This window comes from Thermobia domestica, chromosome 11 (genome assembly GCF_964235325.1).
Source record: "Thermobia domestica chromosome 11, izTheDome1.hap1.1, whole genome shotgun sequence".
Classification (NCBI taxonomy): domain Eukaryota; kingdom Metazoa; phylum Arthropoda; class Insecta; order Zygentoma; family Lepismatidae; genus Thermobia; species Thermobia domestica.
In genome coordinates this window covers 30,762,475-30,783,243 of record NC_137464.1, presented here as the reverse complement: position 1 = coordinate 30,783,243, position 20,769 = coordinate 30,762,475, and the positions used below count along the sequence as shown (strand labels likewise).

General features: G+C 37.9%; 2 protein-coding genes across 6 annotated transcripts in view; one reads left to right on the top strand and one right to left on the bottom strand.

Moving 5' to 3' along the window:
• LOC145663998 (uncharacterized) overlaps positions 1-20,769 on the top strand; it is a 167,782-nt gene that overhangs the window by 60,385 nt on the left and 86,628 nt on the right. The gene's annotated exons all lie outside the window — the stretch shown is intronic.
• Positions 4,406-20,769, bottom strand: part of LOC145663997 (uncharacterized) — an 89,825-nt gene continuing 73,461 nt past the window's right edge. For both annotated transcript variants that reach the window (XM_081730281.1, XM_081730282.1), the window contains exon 3: positions 4,406-4,665. The gene's annotated coding sequence lies outside the window, so the exon portion shown is untranslated. The remainder of the gene's footprint in view (positions 4,666-20,769) is intronic.

Genomic DNA, 20,769 nt, shown 5'->3' with positions numbered 1-20,769 from the left:
TATGTAATAAGTATTTTTGGTATTCATATGTAGAGGAAACTGAGGCAAAGTGAAGGAAGGGGCACAATGAAACAAACTCAATATCCATCAGGAAGCAAACGTTTCAAAACTCTGATGGTAACAATACTACATCAGTAGTGAATCACACTACTTGTGATATCACATACTCTTTGCAAATGGACACCGACTATGGTTTCTGTGTTGCATACGATTAATGTGTTGTTTTATGAAAAGTACAACTTTGAGCAGGTTTTGAAGTTGACACTTTGAGTTACTTAAAGTGTAATTTTGTATTATTTAGCATAATTCGTTAATTCAAACATTATTCCTGGTTAGAGATACAAAATGAAACACTTTGCTTTGGAGTTGGATATTGTGCATGCATCTACTAATCTCAATCAAATCAAAATGACTCTTCCCAAACGTACTTCATGGAATGTTGTCAAAATATATTTGGTCTAGGAATTAATTCGTGCGGGTGGACAAGAGATGGCGCAACGAACGGAGCGTCCCACAGTTCCGTGTATCCACACATGTGTTGCAAACCCCTGTCATCGCGTATCGTTCGTAGTATAGGGCAGTGGATTAAAGCGTCAACAACACCAGTTTGTAGTTAAGTGAACATGGCGCAATTTGTGCCTGATAAAGTGTTTTTGCGGGGTGTCCTGCTGCATTACTTTAACATGCAGAAAAGTGCGACTGAAAGTCATCGTATTTTGGTGGAAGTGTATGGTGACTATGCTCTAGCTGAGCGAACGTGTCAGAAGTGGTTTGCACGGTTTAGAAGTGGTGATTTCGGCTTGGCAGACCAAGAGCGAGCTGGACAGCCAAAAAAATTTCAAGACGAAGAATTGACAGCATTGCTCGAGCAGGATTCGTGTCAAACGCAGGAACAACTTACAGCAGCATTAGGCGTTGATCAAACAACAGTCTCCAAACGCTTGAAAGTCATGGGAATGATTCAAAAGATGTCACATTGGGTTCCACATGAATTGAAAGACAGAGACGTTGAAAGACGAAAAACCGTTTGCGAATTGCTGCTTCAACGACAGAGCAGAAAGGGGTTTCTGCATCGAATTATTACGGGTGATGAGAAGTGGATCCATTACGAGAACCCTAAACGAAAAAAGGCCTGGGTGAAACCAGGTGAACCAGGTCCATCACAACCAAAACGAGATATTCACTGTGCAAAGGTTATGCTGTGCATATGGTGGAATATGAAAGGTGTGGTGTACTATGAGCTGCTGCAACCGGGTGAAACTATGAATGGAGAACGTTATCGACGACAATTAATGCGTTTGAAGCAAGCTCTGGCTAGAACACGACCAGAATGGGAGAACAGACATGATAAACTTATTGTTCAACATGATAACGCTCGCCCACATGTCGCAAAACCGGTCAAAACCTATTTAGAAAATGTCGGATGGGAAGTTTTACCCCACCCGCCGTATTCACCAGACGTTGCTCCTTCGGACTACTACTTGTTCGATTGCATGGACAACGATTTGATTGGACAGCGGTTTACTTCTTCAGAAGATATCGAAACATGGGTCTCTGACTGGATCGCTTCCAAGGATGAGGACTTCTTTCGCCACGGAATCCGTACATTGCCTGACAGATGGGCGAAAGTGGTGGCTAGCGATGGACAATATTTTTCTTAAGGTATTTATGTATTTTGTGTTTGTACTACAGCTTCAATGTGTGCGTACCAACCGCACGAATTAATTCCTAGACCAAATACATCAATATTTACTGCTTTAAAAAAAAATGCAAGTCAATTTTTTAAAATATAATACTCATACATATTAATATTTGTATTTCTTCATCTTCATTCCAATGTTAAATTAGAAGTTTCTGCAAAAAGCCTAACTATTAACATTGTACTTCGCTGTTGGGGTACAACGAAACAATACCAAATCTTTTCAAAATCCTTTATTTTAATTTTGTATTTTAAGTTGTATAGGGTGTTCCATAAATAATGCAACTTTTGAAGTGTCCGCCATTTCTGTTCTAGTAAGTTGGCAGCACTGAACGTTACACGATATTTATCGGTTGTCTTTGTGATTAGTAATCACGGAGCGCCGAATAGCACATGATCATCACCTGGTTTCTGTTCGGGTAGGAATAAAACGGTTCACATTTTCACTATGACAACATGCTGTTCCGTCGTGAAGCATTCCTACTCGTACAGAAACCAGGTGATGATCATGCGCTATTCGGCGCTCCGTGATTACTAATCACAAAGATAACCGATAAATATCGTGTAACGTTCAGTGCTGCCAACTTACTAGAACAGAAATGGCGTGGATTTGAAAAATTGCGTTGTTTATGGGACACCCTTTATCAACGATAATCTGCACAGCATACATACAGATTCCTCTTCCAAATCATTCTTTTGGTATGAACACAGTGCTGTAGTCCTAAAATTTTCAGAGGGTATACGCTGTTTTGTGATAATCTATAATTGTCATAAGACAAAGAAGACATTTTTTAATGAACAATGTAAAACGCATGTATTAATTCAATTAATATATAAAGGACACAGGCATTTTTAATGAACTATGTAAAACGCATGTATTAATTCAATTAAAATATAAAGGATAAATTATTGTTTTGGAGTCTAAAAGCATTTTATGCTATTTTCTTGATGACACTCCTTACTTAAATCACGTCATTAATAGCATAAATGGGGGTAGGTATGCAACAAAACCGGTTCCGATAAGAAAAAAAAAAAAAAAAATCGCTCCCAATATGTCAGAATTAAGGGGGCAGACTACTAAATATTTTTCAAAAGCTAACAATTTTTCTTTTGCCTGTTTTTCGTGAATGAAAAGAGATCATGAAATATAACTTACCACAATAATAGAGATAATGTTATTCTACACCCGAAAATACGAATCGGAAGAATAATCAGTGTTGCCATCCATAGAAATTACAGTGTGACCAAAATTTGAATTACCCAAAAATCTAGGTTAAGGCAGCGAGTAGAAAAATGAACTCAACGATAATTGATGACTTATCATGTTGTCTTGGTTTCTTGTTAACTACTTTTTAAATAATATTTGTATTTATTTTCTAATAACTTACATAAGTTTTTACAAAATAAATAAGATATTAGAAAATGAATACAAATATTATTTAAAAAGTAGTTAAAAAGAAACCAAGATAACATGATAAGTCATCAATTACCGTTGAGTTCATTTTTCTAGTCGCTGCCTTAACCTAGATTTTTGGGTAATTCAAATTTTGGTCACACTGTAATTTCTATGGATTGCAACACTGATTATTCTTCCGATTCGTATTTTCGGGGGTAGAATAACATTATCTATTATTGTGGTAAGTTACATTTCATTATCTCTTTTCATTTACGAAAAACAGGCAAAAGAAAAATTGTTAGCTTTTGAAAAACATTTAGTAGTCTGCCCGCTTAAGAACATTATGCCCAAATTTAACTCTATAAAATCATTAAGACGTGACTTTTCTCTTCCATTAATAACTTCTGTATTGCTCAAAGTTACGTATTAAGATTGACATGATATTGAGAATATTCATATCATAGTTTAAAAATATCAAGCAAATTTTGTTTCTTTTTAGTAGAGAACAAAGTTTTAAGGAATTAAAATATCAAAACCATCGACCTTCAAAACACTTAGGTATCCTCTCAGAACAAAAACGAGGCATTTTTGGATCGATCTATCCTCTCATCCTAAAACTAACAATTTTGTTTTGGTTTGTTTCTTCCTGTATAATAACACCCAAATAATAGTAACTAGTAACAACAGTAAAAATAAAAATAGTTTCTTTCTTGTGTGTGATTACAGGATAGTTAGAAAGAACTCCCCCCCCCCGACTCATATTTGAACACAAACTAAGTATAGGAAAAAATGTGATATAATCACTTTATCATTGGAGTCATGGTCCGATTAAATAAATAAATAAATATAAATGAAACGAAAGTAGAAAATACTATATGGTTGGAAGCAGAAGGTACACTCTAATGACTACGATTAAGCAGAGGGTATACGCCTTGTACCGGCATGTACCCTCGACTACAGCGCTGTATGAACATATCGTAAGAAATAAACCAGGTATTGTGAAAGATAAGTTTTTGGGAGGAGCTTCATTGTGCCGCACTTTCCCCTACCCCTTTTCAGAGCGAGTTCAGAGAATATATTATTAATGTTTTAACGGAATACCTACCTTAAAGATGGCGTAAAACAAATGCAGACATATTAAAAAGAAATCATGGAACATATTGGAAGAACATTAGGTTTATATTCTTTTGTATGGGAAGTGCAACTACTACATTTTTTATTAAAAAAGCCTTTTATTAGTAATTCACAATATTAAGAAAAAAAAACAGTACATAACGTATATACATATACACATGGCTGTCATAGGGGTACTATACATTATTTGTTGATAGGTGGCACATTCAATAGAGTTCACTTGTACTTAATTACTGGTCATTCACTTGATTGTCAGAGGAAAGTAGATGCAGGCCCACATAATGAACAGCATTAAGAGAACGTAGAATATAACAGTGCGTTTCTTGTCCCATCTTAATGACATCATTTCTTGTTTCACAATAGAATTACTTCTCTGGCTGGGATTCGGGCTTGAGCCGGGGCTGGGATTGCTGCGTCTCTCTACTTCTTCTGTTATCTATTGGAAGAAAAAAATATAGATTAGCATTAGGACAAGTCCATTGATCTTCAGGTCAAAAAGTCAACACTTTAAAAAGGAGGGGAAAAAGAGGATACATTACTAAACGGCGTGACAAACATCTTGGCATTTGAAGGCGGTGCTCCAAGTTTCCTTTAAATGCTGCTAGCAAATGAGAGGCCAGCGGTATTGCCACGTTTATTTCGTACAGATCTACGTCTATCCTCTGCCACCTGATCGCGCTGTAGTTCGTCTGCTTAGCCATAGCTACACCTCTTAGCACTCGGCAACGTCGCATCAGAGCTTGCGTTTTATTTGTTTAGCTGAAATGCCAAGATGTTTGTCACAGGCTTTACATAGTTTAGTGTTACTACTTATTTCAAGTAGTACAAGATACATATGTATCATTGTTAAAATTAAATTCATCACTGTTAGGAGTTTATATAACTTTATGTGTATGTGTCTTAGGATTACCTGTTTCCCGGTTAGGAGTATATGCGTCATTGTTAAGAGTATGTGGGTCAGTCAATAGTGTGTGTCACTACTAGGAGTATGTGGGCAGTGGCGGCGATTGGACGTTAAAAGTGGGGGAGAGGGAAACATGATCTCATATTTGCATATCAATGTTAGTTTTTCTGGTTGTTTCTAATACTTTGTTTAATGAAATGTTGTATAACTAATAGGATACTATCTTTTCAGTTAAAATACCGTATATCGTATTTCATATTTTATTAAGTAAATTGACAAGAGCAACGCAAGTAGGTACTACCTCTTTGTAAATCTTAAACAACGAAGATCTAAGAAGAGATTTGATTCTTTGCTCATGAATATCTTAAAATCCTGTCTGGAAAATTGTGATCAGATTATTTAATAACAAATTTGCAAAACAAATACATAGAAAGCATAATATTAATCATACCAATGAATAATGAGGCTTGTTCTGCAAAAGTTGCATTGAAACTAAGAATTAATGAACAACTTATATTTCTAATTCCACAGTGCTATTAAATGTATGTTTTTACTCTCAGAAAATAAGACAGTAAATACTATAAGCATATGCTACGACATTTAAAGAAATACTTTCGCAGCTTCCCGAAACATGTTCGTTGCCATTAGGTGCAGTTTTCACTTTTCCACGCTAAAGTTGTACAAAATACTCCTAAAACCTAGAATTATGTTGAATTCACTAAATTTAATTATATATATATATATATATACTCGTACACCCCTAAACACAACACTCCACTCGTATATTACACTATTAGATAATCACATTCTCGACCTATTTTGGAAACCTTGACATAGATTTCCGAAAAGTCTTTAGCATTAAATTTTCGTTATGAAAAGTACTAAAAATGTACTTTTAAAAAGTACTTAAAAAGTACTAGCAACTAAAACGCAATTCCTGTAGCTTTTTTAACTCCACAGGAAGATAAATAACCAATACGTACTCACGCAACGGCATATATTATATGGCACCATTTTTTTCTATGAAGCAGTGATACATACAAAAACTTTGCATTTCCATATGAAACTACATATATATTTGCCCCCTTTTGCCCTCCTTAATCACCGCCCTGTATGTGGGTCAGCGCTCTGAACGTTGCATACGATAAACGCAAGTTTCAGCAATTATTATAATAGAAAGTAATGGATATAAAATGCAAAGCACTATAGTTTTTGTTTCTCAATTTATTTTTCAACTAATATAGATTGTTTTCGATTATTTTTCTGTATCAACACACTACCAATTTCCCATATATATAGAAAGTGCCCCCCCCCCCACGCACCATTGAAAGAGAATTAAAAAAAAAAAAAACGCTCGGACACGTTCTCTTTATTTTTAGTAAAGAGTTAACATACTGAATTTCAGCTCCCTAAGTTGAAAGGCACTTGGATACTCATTTTTCGCAAAAATTCGGACCCCCCACTCCCCTCCTTAAGATATGTAGGCCTGTTATCATGAAAGCGATATGATAACAGTATATCTAACCAAGTGAAAAAAGAACTTCGGACACTTTTGGCTATTGCTATTTTTAATTGTAATAATAGCAATAAAACTTATACTACTACTTGGCTTTCGAGACCTGTGAGTTTTTAGAGGAGCTAACTACTGAAAAAAAATACATTTTTGAATCACTGTAATATATAAATTGTTGAAAAAATTGAATGTAACTGTGTGCGCCTGATCATCACGGTCAAATTGAAAAGTCAAATGAAATTACTTTTGGTATATAGCTAGGCTTTAATCAAAACTGGGATGTTATATTGTTTTCATTATAATGCATAATATCCAAAGGAGGTTGTGAGGATCCGAATTTTTGCGAAAAAAAGATGAATATCTCCCAAGCCGTCAAACTTACGGAGCTGAAATTCAGTGTATTAACTCTTTATTGAAAATAAACAGAATATATCCTACCATTTTTTTAAATTCTCCTTTATGGGGGGGTGGGGGCACTTTTTATATATGGAAAATTGGTAGTGAGTTGGTTTGTAAAAATGATCGAAAACGATCGATGTTATTTAAGAAAAAAAATCAGAAACAAAAAATACAGTGCTTGGCTTCATATACCGGTACCCATTGCTTTCTACTATAATAATTGCTGAAGCTTATATTTATTATATGGAGCGCTTACAGCACAGAGTAATCAACCCATAAAGTTGTGAGAAAAACAGGCATAAAATTTGTACTGTAAGCTTAATTACACGGAAATTTGAAGTTTGGATTGTACGCATAAGTATATGGAAAATTTTACACTTTTTTCCCTTTACGTTGGTCTACTTACCTTGATTTGGAACTTTCAAATTTCATCCCTTTTTCCACTGAAAAGTATCGATAATTCAACAAGGAAATAATTATACGAGTACTATGATAATTTAATTGAAATTCATCGTAATTTGGCACATGGCAAACAGCAGTGTGGTAATTGAAGGGGAAGGAGGGAAATTCCCATTCACCTCTGAACACTTTCCAGGAACCTCGTTCCCTTTCGCTTTCTAGATAGGGGAGGGAACTTGGTAATGGCATCAAACCTTCATGTGTAATTACAAAAATTAAATTTATAAACAAATAAAAAATCATCAGTTTATCAGGCTTTAATTCATAATTTATTCACAAGATTCCCAGCATAGTAGATGTAGTTTCTGTTCTCCATGAGTCGACATTGCCAACTGACATGGTCGATATGGAAAAGATGTTGTATGGTGATAGAGAGATGATACTTCTTGCTGAGTATTTCAAAACTGACCAAGAAAAATCGTTATCAGACTTAAGTCTAACAAGCAGATTGTCGACGAGGAGTTGGAGAAATCGGGTAGAAGTATTAATCAATTTCCACAACAGAGTGCGAACGGGGATTTTCCCTTATGAATTTACAGATGACTGATATTAGAAATAGACCAAGCGCTCAAACATTGTCTAACTTGTTGCTCATCAATGTTAATGGCCCACCGCTAGACAAGCTCAAAGTAGACGAGCTAGGCTGAAGGATGGACACCATTACGCTGCGGATGATTTACCACGAAAAAGTTACCAACAGGAAATAAACTCGATTTCAAATTTGTTTTAAGGTGGAAAATTATGAGTTGTGGAAAATGTATACTTGTATTACTAATGGCTTATATGTGTTATTCAACTTTATTCCTAATTTTTAGTAAGTCTCTTTTTTGCTTTATGTAAACTACTTTGAATAAATATTCATAATAATTGGAATTATGCATATTTGTAACTTAAATTTAATGTGGTGTTTTAGTGATTACACAAATTACAATTATGAGCATACTTTATGGAGATGCTCTCAGATAGGGTAGCCGAGTACGCTTATACACTATGAAAAACTGATTTTTCAAGTCTTTTGTGAGAAAAATACTGTGAACTGAGAAATCATAACCTTTTTCATATTGTACAGGGGTATTTTCCTGAGAATAGAAGTTTCTTTTGGAGTGCGTTCAGAAATTAACACTTGCAAGAATACTCTCTTAGTACAAGTATATTTTAGGCACACGCTAATTTCCCCCCACCTCGAACTGTTTCAATTTTCTCACTGACAAACACTTTACCATTTTATATCGTAAAGGTCAGATCCACCGTTATTGTAACAGAGTGGTGCTTGAGCGATTGTCTGTAGAAATTCAAACTCCGATTAGTGACAATTTCACAGTCAGTACAGAAGAGGCCGTGGATCGTGTTCAGAGTTGATGACGATGGATTTTGGTGAGTCAGAGTAGTTCACAGTGGATGAGAGTTTTTCATTGTGGGTGGTGGGTCAGAGTGGGTCACGGTGGGTGGTGGGTCAGAGTGGATCACGATGAGTGGTGGGTCACAGTGGATGGTGGGTCAGAGTTGGTCACGGTGGGTGGTGGGTCGTGGGTCAGAGTGGGTCATGGTGGTGGTGGGTCACGGTGGGTGGTGGGTCAGTGGTCGTGGATCAATTTTTCATTGACCCACGCCAACTCTGCCCATAACCCACTCCATCTCTGGTTTCTACTTCATACCGATTAACTAAAAAACTGGAAGTGATTTATTTCAGCCACTTCCGGTTTAAACAGATGGTTAAAAGAGAAGGCACTACTTGTTATTCGCTCAACTAGTTCTTGAGAGTTTTTGTCCCCCGGACGGACAGACAGGGTAAATGTAGCCTTTAAAGAAGTTTTTGGCAATCCAAACATCTTAAAATGGAGGAAAATTCTAAAGTATTTAGTAAATTTGCATGTAAAAATGTTATTTTCTTGAGTTGAGAATGAGTCGGAATGTTTTGCTCTGGTCAACATATTAGAAGTGTTTTTTTTTTTTTTTAACATTTAAAATTAGAAATAAGAAAAGTCAGAATCGAAAGATTACTAACATAATGAGTTAGAGGTTTTCCATTCATTCTACCGTACATCCCCCCACCTTCTGTGTTTCTCGTTCATTCCAAAAATAAATGAAGCGTTCAGAAGCCAAACCAATTAACTTCCTTTTTTTTTTTTTTTTAGTTCTATACATTTTTGATTTGGAAAAGATTCATTCTTTTCAGAGGCAAACTCGATTAACTTCATAGTGTAACAATTTGCTACCAGAGTGCGTAAACGTCCTGATCACTCTCATTTAAATACATTCCGCCTTATGCAGAGTCGTTTTGATGTATGATTAGCGACATACTAAAGGCCTGACTACTGCAGGAAACATGTTAGTCGAACTCTTTAGTATGGCACTAATCACGCATCAGAACGACTCTGTATAAGGCCCGTTGTATCCAAGTTACTAAAATGCCCTCTACTTAAAAATCTCGTTTGATGCAGTTAATCGGTTTGGCATCTAAACGGCTCATTAGATGCACAAACTTGTATATTTTGAGCCCAGAGCCCGAAGTATCCTACAACAACGAGCTAGCCCGTTCGCGCTCTCGCTATATAAATAATAGAGCGGAGGTGGGGATGCACTCCTATGTATCACTCTTCCTGAGAGTGCGTACAACAATGCATCAGTTGAAGATTACGGGTATTTCAAAGTGCAATTTCATTCTCATCTGAAGATGGGCGGGCCGCAGAAGGTAACGCTTTCTCTTGGGCCATGAATATTCATTTATTTGTAAAGCCTGTGACAAACATCTTGGCATTTTAGCTAAACGAATAAAACGCAAGCTCTGAAGCGACGTTGCCAAGTGAGAAAGGGGTGTGGCTATGGCTTGGCTAAGCAGAAGAACTACAGCGCAATCAGGTGACAGGGGGTGAGTGTATACAAAATAAACGTGGCAATATCGCAGTCCTCTCATTAGCTAGCAGCATTTAAAGGGAACTTGGAGCGCCGCCTTCAAATGCCAAGATGTTTGTCACGCCGTTTAGTTTCATTTGGAGATCACGATTTAATTATTTATTGATGTATTTGGCTGGGTACAATATAATATTACAAAATACAAAAATACAAAATAAAACAAGAAAAATGCATCTTGTAACAAGCAATGAAGGGCCGAAGTGCTGAAAAGGTTTCTTGACTTCATGGTTATAGTTCAGAGAAGAAATCCACGAGGATGGTGAATTTGCTGAGCAGATCTGAGGTGGCTATCAGCTTTGGCATGTAGGTTCGTAGGGTGTGCACTATGTTGGTCAGATTTAAATCCTTCAGAAATAGAAGAAGTTCTTTAATAGTTTGGATGATCACTTCAGAGGATGAGTTATCGTCAGGGGACGACTTCGGTGTTGAAACCGCGATAGTGCGTGATATTGCAGGCTCAGGTCTTGAAGTGGATGTAGTACTGGAGTCTGAAGAGGTTCTGAACGTGAGATTGTGCTTGCTGGTGTTGTTTTCCTTTTTGTTTGTAGAATTTGTTGTACTCGCGGATACCCGGAATAATTAGCAGAATGATCTTCTTTAAAGTTGACACATTTCGCTGGCATGTCTCTTGTCTCCTTTTCCCATTGGTACGTTCAATGAGATCCGACGCACTTAACGAATCGAAGTAGAGCTTGGCAACTTACTTGCGAATGCCTAAATCTTTAGCGTTTTGAAGCATTGCAAGTAATGTTTCTTTTGTAGTGGTTCTATGCAAACTTTCATGTGTAGCTATAAGTCTTCTTTGAAGATTCTGATAGCTTGTAGTCTTCTTCAATGTAATCAAGAGTAGTGGGAAAGGACTTTCCCGTTTTCACGATTCTGGGTTCGCATTTGTGAAACGGGGAATATTGGATAATCCTTCTCCTTGAGTGCTGTTGTGATGTCTTCAATGCTGGTATCAATTGGAAGGTAACGAATAACTGCTTTGATGGGTCTCAGTTTTCTTCTTGATTTCGGTAGCATAGATATTGTAGTTCGTTGTAGAACAAAAGTTTTACACGACTTCGTAATCTTCCTGAAGCTCGCACTTAATTTTTGTGTATTCTTTCATGAATAGAAAACTGACATTTTTGCTGCAATCTTTAGTTATTAATTGTTGTAATTTATAGCCCGGGGTAGGAGGGCAATCATATATATCCTTCCCAAGTTCAGTGTTCGGAGTAGAAGCTTTTTCTGTCATCGAATTTCTGTCTTGAGAGAAAGTCACAATTTTATAGTTACAGATGGATAAACTGTTGCTATTTTGAATTGAATACTGTATGTACCTACACGTCGAACACAATGTGATTTATCCATATCCATACAGTTATGCGTATCTCCAAGAACCAGACAAATAATTGGTATTCCCATGGATTCATGTAGAAGTGAACTAATGCTAATAGGGACTTCTGGCATCCTGAGATTTTTGGTGTACTTTGGACAGTTATTGACACCATATTTACTTTTTATATAGTACTAGCACTAATTACCAGCTTCGCTGGGTTAAATTTAAAAAAAATATATATTAATATGTTCCGTTAGTCAGTCACTTTTTACTATTACTAAAGCGCTCACTGATATTGGTCATTTTCTTTCATTATTATCTATCTCCCCGTCTCCCAAGTTACGGGGCTAAATTTGGATTTAAACGCCATCGAAAGTGTCACTGTTCATCTCAGCGACTCCGAAAACTATGCATTCGGCACTAATATCGGTCATTGCCAATTATATATATATATATACAGGGCCGGATCCAGGATTTTCTCAGCGGGTGCACCAAATAATTGCCAGTACATTTGAATTAAATTTGAGGTTTTTAAATGTCTTTAGGCATCTGTGGTGTGAATGAGGAATTGCCGTGGAAATGCTGAGTGTATGCTCTCGATGAATCCAGTTCCTTCAACCTTCAGAAAATTGACTGAAACTATTGATTTTGTAAAAGTCACTGCTAGCTTCTCACTTTAGGTAGTGTACATTTACAACGAAGGGGGGTGCACGCGCACCTTTGCACCTCCCCTAAATCCGGCCCTGTATATATATATATATACCTCTCCCCTTCCCTAGGTTGCATTGTGAAAGTGACACGATAAAAGCCATTCCAGGCCCGAACCTCATCTATGTTGAAAATTTGATCGAGATCAGTCGGTTGGTTCAAGAGTTATTAAGTCACAAACGTAGTCACTTCCATATATATATATATATATATATATATATATATATATATATATATATATATATATATATATATATATATATATATATATATATAAGATTATGCAGCCACTTTGAATGTAAAAGTGTATTATGATCACTAATAGACAATGGTTAATATGTAACCCTTTAGTATTTTATTTATTGGACAAAGTTTATCTTTGAATGCAAAGATTATGAAGATTAAAGTTTGAAGACCTGTATGAACTTGAACACTTGAATTGGTACTGTATCACAGACAGCATCTTTGCTCACTTGCTAGGTACGTGATTCATTTAATACAAAGATCTTTAGCTGTAAACAAACGTCCAAGCAGGGAACAATAAGGAAGCGTTAAAACACAAAGTACATAGAAGAAAAAAATAAACGAAACAAAAGGAAAATAAACATCCGTGCCTACAAATATGACTCACAACTTAAGTAGGTGTGGAATGGAATTTCGTTCAACACTTCCTCCGCCAGCTTACAATGGCGGTTACATAGTTATTTTTCTGAAAGATTCATTCACACCTATGTACAACTCACAGATGACGAGAAGAACCCTAAAACAGGGGAGCGGGGAAAGGTCAACGATACGGTCAAGTCCATTTTCGGTTTTTGAGGTGTGGTCTATATTTAGATATCGTCTGCTACTCCGGGTAGTTATCTATGTGCTATTCCGTGGTACCATTTGAAACCCCCGTGCGAAAAGTGGGCGAGGCCATACCTACGTCACACTGCTACTGCTAGGGTCCTTCTCGTCATCTGTGAGCTGTATGTTCACTGCAGAAATCTCCGAGGTTGCTACGTGTAGTTCGGAAAATGAAATGAAATATCTTTGGATTTAACGTCCCACAATTATGGCCTGTAAGGCTAAGGGAAAAAATAAATTTTTAAATCTTTAAGTTTTATGTCCCACGATTATGCCGGTTAGTCTAAAGGAGACGGTGATGATAAGAAATGAATGAAATGGTGGAATGAAGAAAGTGAGGGGAAACGGGAGAACCGCAAGAAAACCCACAAGCATGGTGTTTGTCCACCACAAAGTCCACACGGCGCGAGCTCGGATCGAACCAGGGACCCCAAGCACCGGATGTGAACGCTCTGCCACTGACGGATGATTAAGGCAACTGAATGATGATGAAAAAATTGATGGAATGAGAATGTGGTAGGGAAGGGAGTACCCGATAAAAGCCACGGACACAATGTTGTTCACCACAAACTTACTTGGTCGGGGATCGAACTAGGAACAGTATGCACCAGAGTTAAGCGCTCTACCACTGAACCCCCATGCCCCCCACATTATAGTTCGGAGATCAGTCTTGAAGTACCTTTTGTGAGCGAGTCACACGACTTTTGCTTTACGTCCTTATGCAATTACAACACAAGGGTGTGAAGAATAGGATCTATTTCCAGTGCCGTGCCGTGGAAAATCAACGCCCGGCGCAAGAGTATACGGCGGCGCCCCGTACATATGGGTGAGGTCGACAGACCAGCCGTGAAGCGCCACCATGGTTAGCGCCAAGCGTAAGAAAATTTTCAAAAAAATAAACCATGCTTTTCCTTGATTTTGAGCAGTTTTTATTACTTTATTCCTTCCATTTTATGTATGTTGCAGTTCCTAACATGAGTAACATTATATTACCACTTCTAAAGCAGGAGGAGTTTGTACTGATATGTTGACAAAACTAGTTAAATTAATATCTTTATGTGAGGCCACAAGTAAGTCCATTACTAATGCACTTGTCAAAATTTTTTCCTCTCTTTTTTCTTTCCTTCTTTTCTTTTCCTCCCAAATTTTGCACCCCTTTACTTCGGTGCCCGGGGGCTGCTGCCTCGCTCGCCCCCTTCCATGGCATGATACAGTCTATTTTTCAAGTTTATTCAAAAATGTGTCGAACTTGAATTGCTTCGAAACGAATATACTCTTCCTGATCACTGGTTCACATATTCTGAAGTTATTAACTCGATTATCATGGAATTTGGTTTACCAAAAACTTCTTTATACTTATTTACTCTGTCCCTGGGTTCGTTCAGGAGACATAAAATCTCAGGAACTACATGATGGATCAACAAATGTTAGTCAGGATGTAGGACGTCAGAAGTTAAATATCGATTTCGTTGATGGAAGTGAGCCATCAAGTTGATCTCAGGATGTGAACAATCAAAAATCGATTTACAATATATTCCTATGATACTAATTATGGATATCATCCTTGCTTTATAGTCTACCCGCAGTGTTGCTGGGTTTAGCGGGTTAGTATATTGTAATATCCCATGTGAAGTTGTTTGTAAACAAATACAAGCCTCAAGTGTTTATAAACACCACCACGTGTTTCATTAAGAGAAACTTCCACCAGGAGGACCTGCAATCACCTGCAGACGACGTTTAGTCCCTCCCACGGAGCAGAAGACAAAATCGAAGCAGAAGCGCCACCGCCACCCAAGGGACGCTATAAATTGGGCAGAAGAATCCAGCTCAGTACCAGTTTTCTGGTGACCCTCCTACTGTCTGCTTCGGGACTTTAGGAGTAACCTATCCCAGGGCCTCTAGTCTGCTACGGGACTACGCCTATCCTTTCTCCTGGCTTTGCCTGCTTCGGGGCTCTGTCTGGGAATCCAAATCTCAGCCACTTTGCCTGCTTCGGGGCTCTGTTGGCCATCTAACCTACCCACTGCTTGCTTCGGAGCTTTGGGAACCTAATTCCACTCCACTTTGCCTGCTTCGGGGCTCTGTTGGAGATCCTGTCTGCGACCTTACGGTCAAAGACTACCTTTCACTTACCTTTTTAAAGTAGAGAACAAATTGTATAGTATTTTGTACAAATACTCTTATAGTGGATTTTTATAATAAAAACTGGTAGTGGGAGTCGATTCCGGACACTCTTTTTATTAACTGCTCTACCTCTTCCTTGTATGAGACGAAATTACACAAAGTTTTACAATATTGTTCAGGATGATAGTAATCCATCCATGGGAAACAGCGCTAAAATGAGAGTAAATTACTTATCTAATTCATCTTAAAGTATACCTTTTAAAGTATATGAAGCCTATGCTTAGTTAAAATTAGATTCTTAAGGAGTTTAATTAACCAAAAAACAAACCAAATTCCTTCACGTGTTGCACACTGTGACGCTCCCACTTGTTTTATCTTTTAACTTGGAGTTCTGTTTAACTAGTGAGCATTCATCGTTTGCTGTGATGACCGAACAATATGAAGTGATGGGAATTGGAGACCTTGTTGAATTTGAAAAGTAAACAGGTCTAGAAAACAAGGATTAGTTGAGTTGAGTTGGTTCACATATTCTGAAGTTCTTAACTTGATTATTATGGAATTTGGTTTACCAATAACTTATTTACTCTGTTCCTGTGTTCGCCCAGGAGACATAAAATCCTTCCGTTCAGCAGCGATGCTATATGAGACGTGGGCCTACTGATTAACGTGGAATCCGAACCACATCAGCTCCCGCCGGGAACCGTACCCGGGTCTCCGACGCAAAAGACGCGTACACTAACCGCTTAGCCACGAAGGAGCTCGTAACAAGGATTACAATTAGGAATTAGATTTCTGGGCTTTCGGCATCTATGGCCATGTTAGCCCGTCATCTATAGGGGATGACGTGTCTCGGCGATCACATTAGCCGAGGAAAGGGAAGAAAGGAAACGACCTGAGACATGTACATTTGGTACCATCTCGGAATTTGCTTGGTGTGAATGAGGAAAACACAGGAAAACCTCACTCAGGATGACTGGCCTGGAAAGCTTTTACACTGTTTAGAACGAATGTCCTCACCAGGAATCGAAACCGGAAGCGCTCACACCAAAGACGTGAGAATTTGCAACTACACCTACACGAGGCCACGTAGAAAACAAGAAACAAACGTGTTGGGATTCGATAAGCTAAACACGGATCTCATAATAAATGTACGCAATTTAAGCGGCCATAGCTCTTAATAAAACTATAGAATCATGAAGTTTGTTTAAGTAACTACATAATACTTTTTAAAAAAAATCCTCCTTTAAGAAAACGAAAAAAGAAAGAAATAGTATTACTGTATAAAATAATACACGCGTTTCGCTAAGTATTAGCCATAGGTGAGAAATGTATTACCCATTAATTCTGAAGTCTTATTCTTTCACACTGACATAAATTTCATAGCAAGGTTAATATTGCGTCGTCTACAAAGGCCACAATTTTCATGACCATAAGTTTCGTTAGTTATTTATTACATAACAACTCCCTAACCGCACTGGAATGCAATGAAATGAATTTCCAGTTTTACATTCCACAGTTATGCACTGAAAGCTAAAGGAGACGGATGAGTAATGAAGACGAATGACAATGAAAGACTTGGAGGAATGAGAATGTGGGAGGAAATGAGAGAAATAAGTACGCGACATTTTTCACCAGAAGCTCACGTGCAGTCTGGGATCGAACCGGGGACTCCTAACACCAGAAGTGAGAACTCCACCACTGAGCCGCCGCACTGAAATATGGCTTTTGGAAGATCAGCAAATACAAGAAGTAGCGAATCATATCAGATGAAAGATGGGTACCAGCACTGCGCTCGTATTCGCCAGATTGTGCTGGCATTATGGTGTTGATCAGTGCATTGAAGACAATTGGGGAGCTATCTGAAAGAAAAAAGTAGCGTGCTCTGAACTGGAAACAATGAGGCGAGCTGATGTGCTGACTATACACCACCCTCAATAGGCATGAGTACCACAAGCCAGTGGCGGCGATTGGATGTTAAAAGTGGGGGGTCAAGACATGATCTGAATATTTGTATATCAATGTTAGTTTTCCTGGTTGTCTCTAACACTTTGTTTGACGAAAGGTTGTATAGCTAACAGGATACTATCTTTTTCAATTAAAATACCGTATATCGTATTTCATATTTTATTAAGTAAATTGAAAAGAGCAACGCAAGTAGGTACTAGCTCTTTGTACTCTTAAACAACGAAAGATAAGAAGAGATTTGATTCCTTGCTCAATGAACATCTTAAAATTCTGTCTGGAAAATTGTGTGATCAGATTATTTAATATCAAATTTACAAAACAAACAAATAGAAAGATAATATTAATCATAGTAATGGATAATGAGGATTGTTTTATAGAAGTTATATTGAAACTGGGGATTAATGAACAACTTATATTTTTAATTCCACACATGCCATTAAATGTATGTTATTACTATTAGGAAATGAAAGACAGCAAATTCTACAAGTACTGTATGTGCTACGACCTGTAAAGAAATACGCAATTGCTTATTAATTGCTTTGAATTGCAATTAAAACACAATTCCGGTAGCTTTCTTAACTCCACAGAAAGACAAATAACCAATACGTACTCACGCAACGGCAAATATTATATGGCACCATTATTTTCTATTATGAACCAGTAATACATACAAAAAATATATCAAAATGAAACTATATACTCTAAGGGATCACTTCAAAAAGTGGGGGGCAACTGGCCCCTCTTGCCCCCCTAATCGCCGCCCATGCCACAAGCCCGCTGAAAGGCCATGCCCTCCCCCCCCCAACGGCTGTTACTTTTAAATTAACTTTTTTATAACAAAAATTACAGGATTACTAGTGCCCTCTGGTCTACAAACACTCGTTACCTACAATATATCACTAAAATTCAAAAATAACTTTGGGGGCAGAGCATGGAGCCTCAGTGGTAGAGTGCTTATCTCTGGTGCATAGGGCCCCTGGTTCGATCCCGGCGGACAACATCGTGTCCGCGAGTTTTCTCGGCGTACTCTCGTTTCCACACACTTTCCCATTCCACCAAGTCTTCCATCATTAATTTGCCTTAATAATAGTTTCCCTTAGCCTAAAGTGCATAATCATCGTACGTTAAACTGAAATATTTCATTTCTAAAATAATTTTACGATTTTCTACTTAATGGAACGCAGAAAGTCTTGAGGAAAGAGATATGGTAAAAATAAAAGATGCTTTGGTTCACATGTCCTTGAGTAACACATTTAAGTCTGCACATAAAAGTGGCACGTGTCGTATAGTGGGTTAGCCAAGCATGATATTGTACAGGGTTTCTTTCTCGAAGGTGGCGAAATTGAACTTAGGACGATGCGCTGGGACATAATTTTCTGAAGGATGTTTCCTGCATAAAGAATGACATATAATTCTAGTTTAATTTGTTCGCTTGGAGGAAGGGAGGGTCTGGTCAACTCAGGGAGTCCCCGGGAAGTATGCCTCGAAGAAATACAGGGTGTGTATAAATACTATTGTTCCTATATGAGGGCCAATAACTTTGTGATCCACCAGTCTATAAAGTCGGACTCACTAGCAGTGGCGAATTGGGTACACCTAGTTCATCCCTGCAGATCCGTGACTCACGTAGAGGTCAAGTTATTTAGGTCTCTTAAGAGTCCTCATCCCGGCGAAATTAAAATACCTCTAATTATGCAGTAATTATGCGATATCTTCAAATAGATAAAAGATAATCGAAATGTGGAACAAGAGTGCCCTAGACAATATCATTTTACCTGAGATACCGTTACCACGACTGACTTATCTGCTTTCGATTTCCAGCCATTTTGAAAATCGGCATTTATTTTCGCGTTTCTAAACGGCTGAAAACGGGAAGCTACTAGGTGACTTGTAATAACGGTACCTCACGCAAAATAATATTGTCTAGGGCGCTCTTGTTCCACATTTCGATTACCTTTTATCTAATTGAAGATATCACATAATTACTGTAAAATAAGCGGTATTTTAATTTCGCCGGGATGAGGCCTCTTAAATCCGCAACTTGGATTGGCAAGCGATAACGTATACGAGTTCATGTTTATAAGAGAGCTGATTGAATAAGAAGGTGAGAAGAAACGGTCCAGAACACCCACAGATACAATGTTCTCCACCATGAACTTACAGGTGGGGGTTCGAACCAGGAATCCCTTACATCAGAGGTACCATTCTACCACTCAACTACCTTGTATCTCTTGCCATTGGCTTGGGATTAAAATTAGAAACAAAGGGGTGAATTCACTCTGCCTTGTGCAAACTATTTAACATTTACCCATCTTGAGAAAATAATATATAGAAATTATCAGATTATTATTATACAGTAAAGCATGTGTCTGTTTTCCCCGAAGTTTTCCCATGGAGCCTGTTGCTTCGATTGGCGTCAATTAGAGCAGATCCACTTGAGTGTCCCTCAATTATGCACCAATTGAGGGAAACGGTGATGATGATAATGAATTCAAATGGTGGAATGAAGAAAGTGGGAGGAAATGAGAGAACCCCAAGAAAACCCACTCACATGGTATTTATCCATCAAAAAGTCAGTCCACTTGGTGCGAGTTGGGATCGGACTAGGGACCTCACGCGCAAGAAGTGAACATTGAACATATAAAAGTTGTTTGGATCCCACGTTAAACTATAGGTCCACGTTTCATATAACCTCGGCATTCTAAAAGAGTAAACAAAGTCCAACGCAAATAAAGTAATGACATCTCTGTAAATTCAATTCTATTGGAGTATGCGTGGTCCCCGTAGCTTATTCGTTAACGCTTTCGCTTTTGGTGCGAGCGGACCCTGGTTTGATTCCCGATGGGGCTATTTGGTCTAAAGAATGTAAAAGCTTTTTCAGGCTAGCCAGTCTGAGTGAGGTTTTCCTCAGTCACACCAAGGAAATGCCGGGATGGTACCTGGCATACAAGTACCAGGTCGCTTCCTTCCTTCCCAATCCATTGTTTCTTCCCTTACCTTGGATAGTGTGATCGCCAAAGGACATCATCCCTCATACATAACGGACTAACATGGTCATAGGTGCAAAAGGCCAGAAATCTAAATCCTAATCCTAATCTATTGGAGTATGCAATACTGATAACATGTAAATTTCTTTAAATACTTAAACTAAAACACATAGTCAATATCACTTAAAGAAATATCAGTAAGTTTACCTCCTCTGAAAACACAGACATCTCCATTGTGGACAACGTGAACACAGTTTCAATACACTAATGATAGGTAAAGAACTTGTGAACACTTGATATGCACTCTTTGATTGTTCTTGGGTGACTAAAGACTGAATTACGTCTTTCTATAGGAGCATAAAGGGGCGTTTTACTTACTTCCTGAGGTGTTTTGC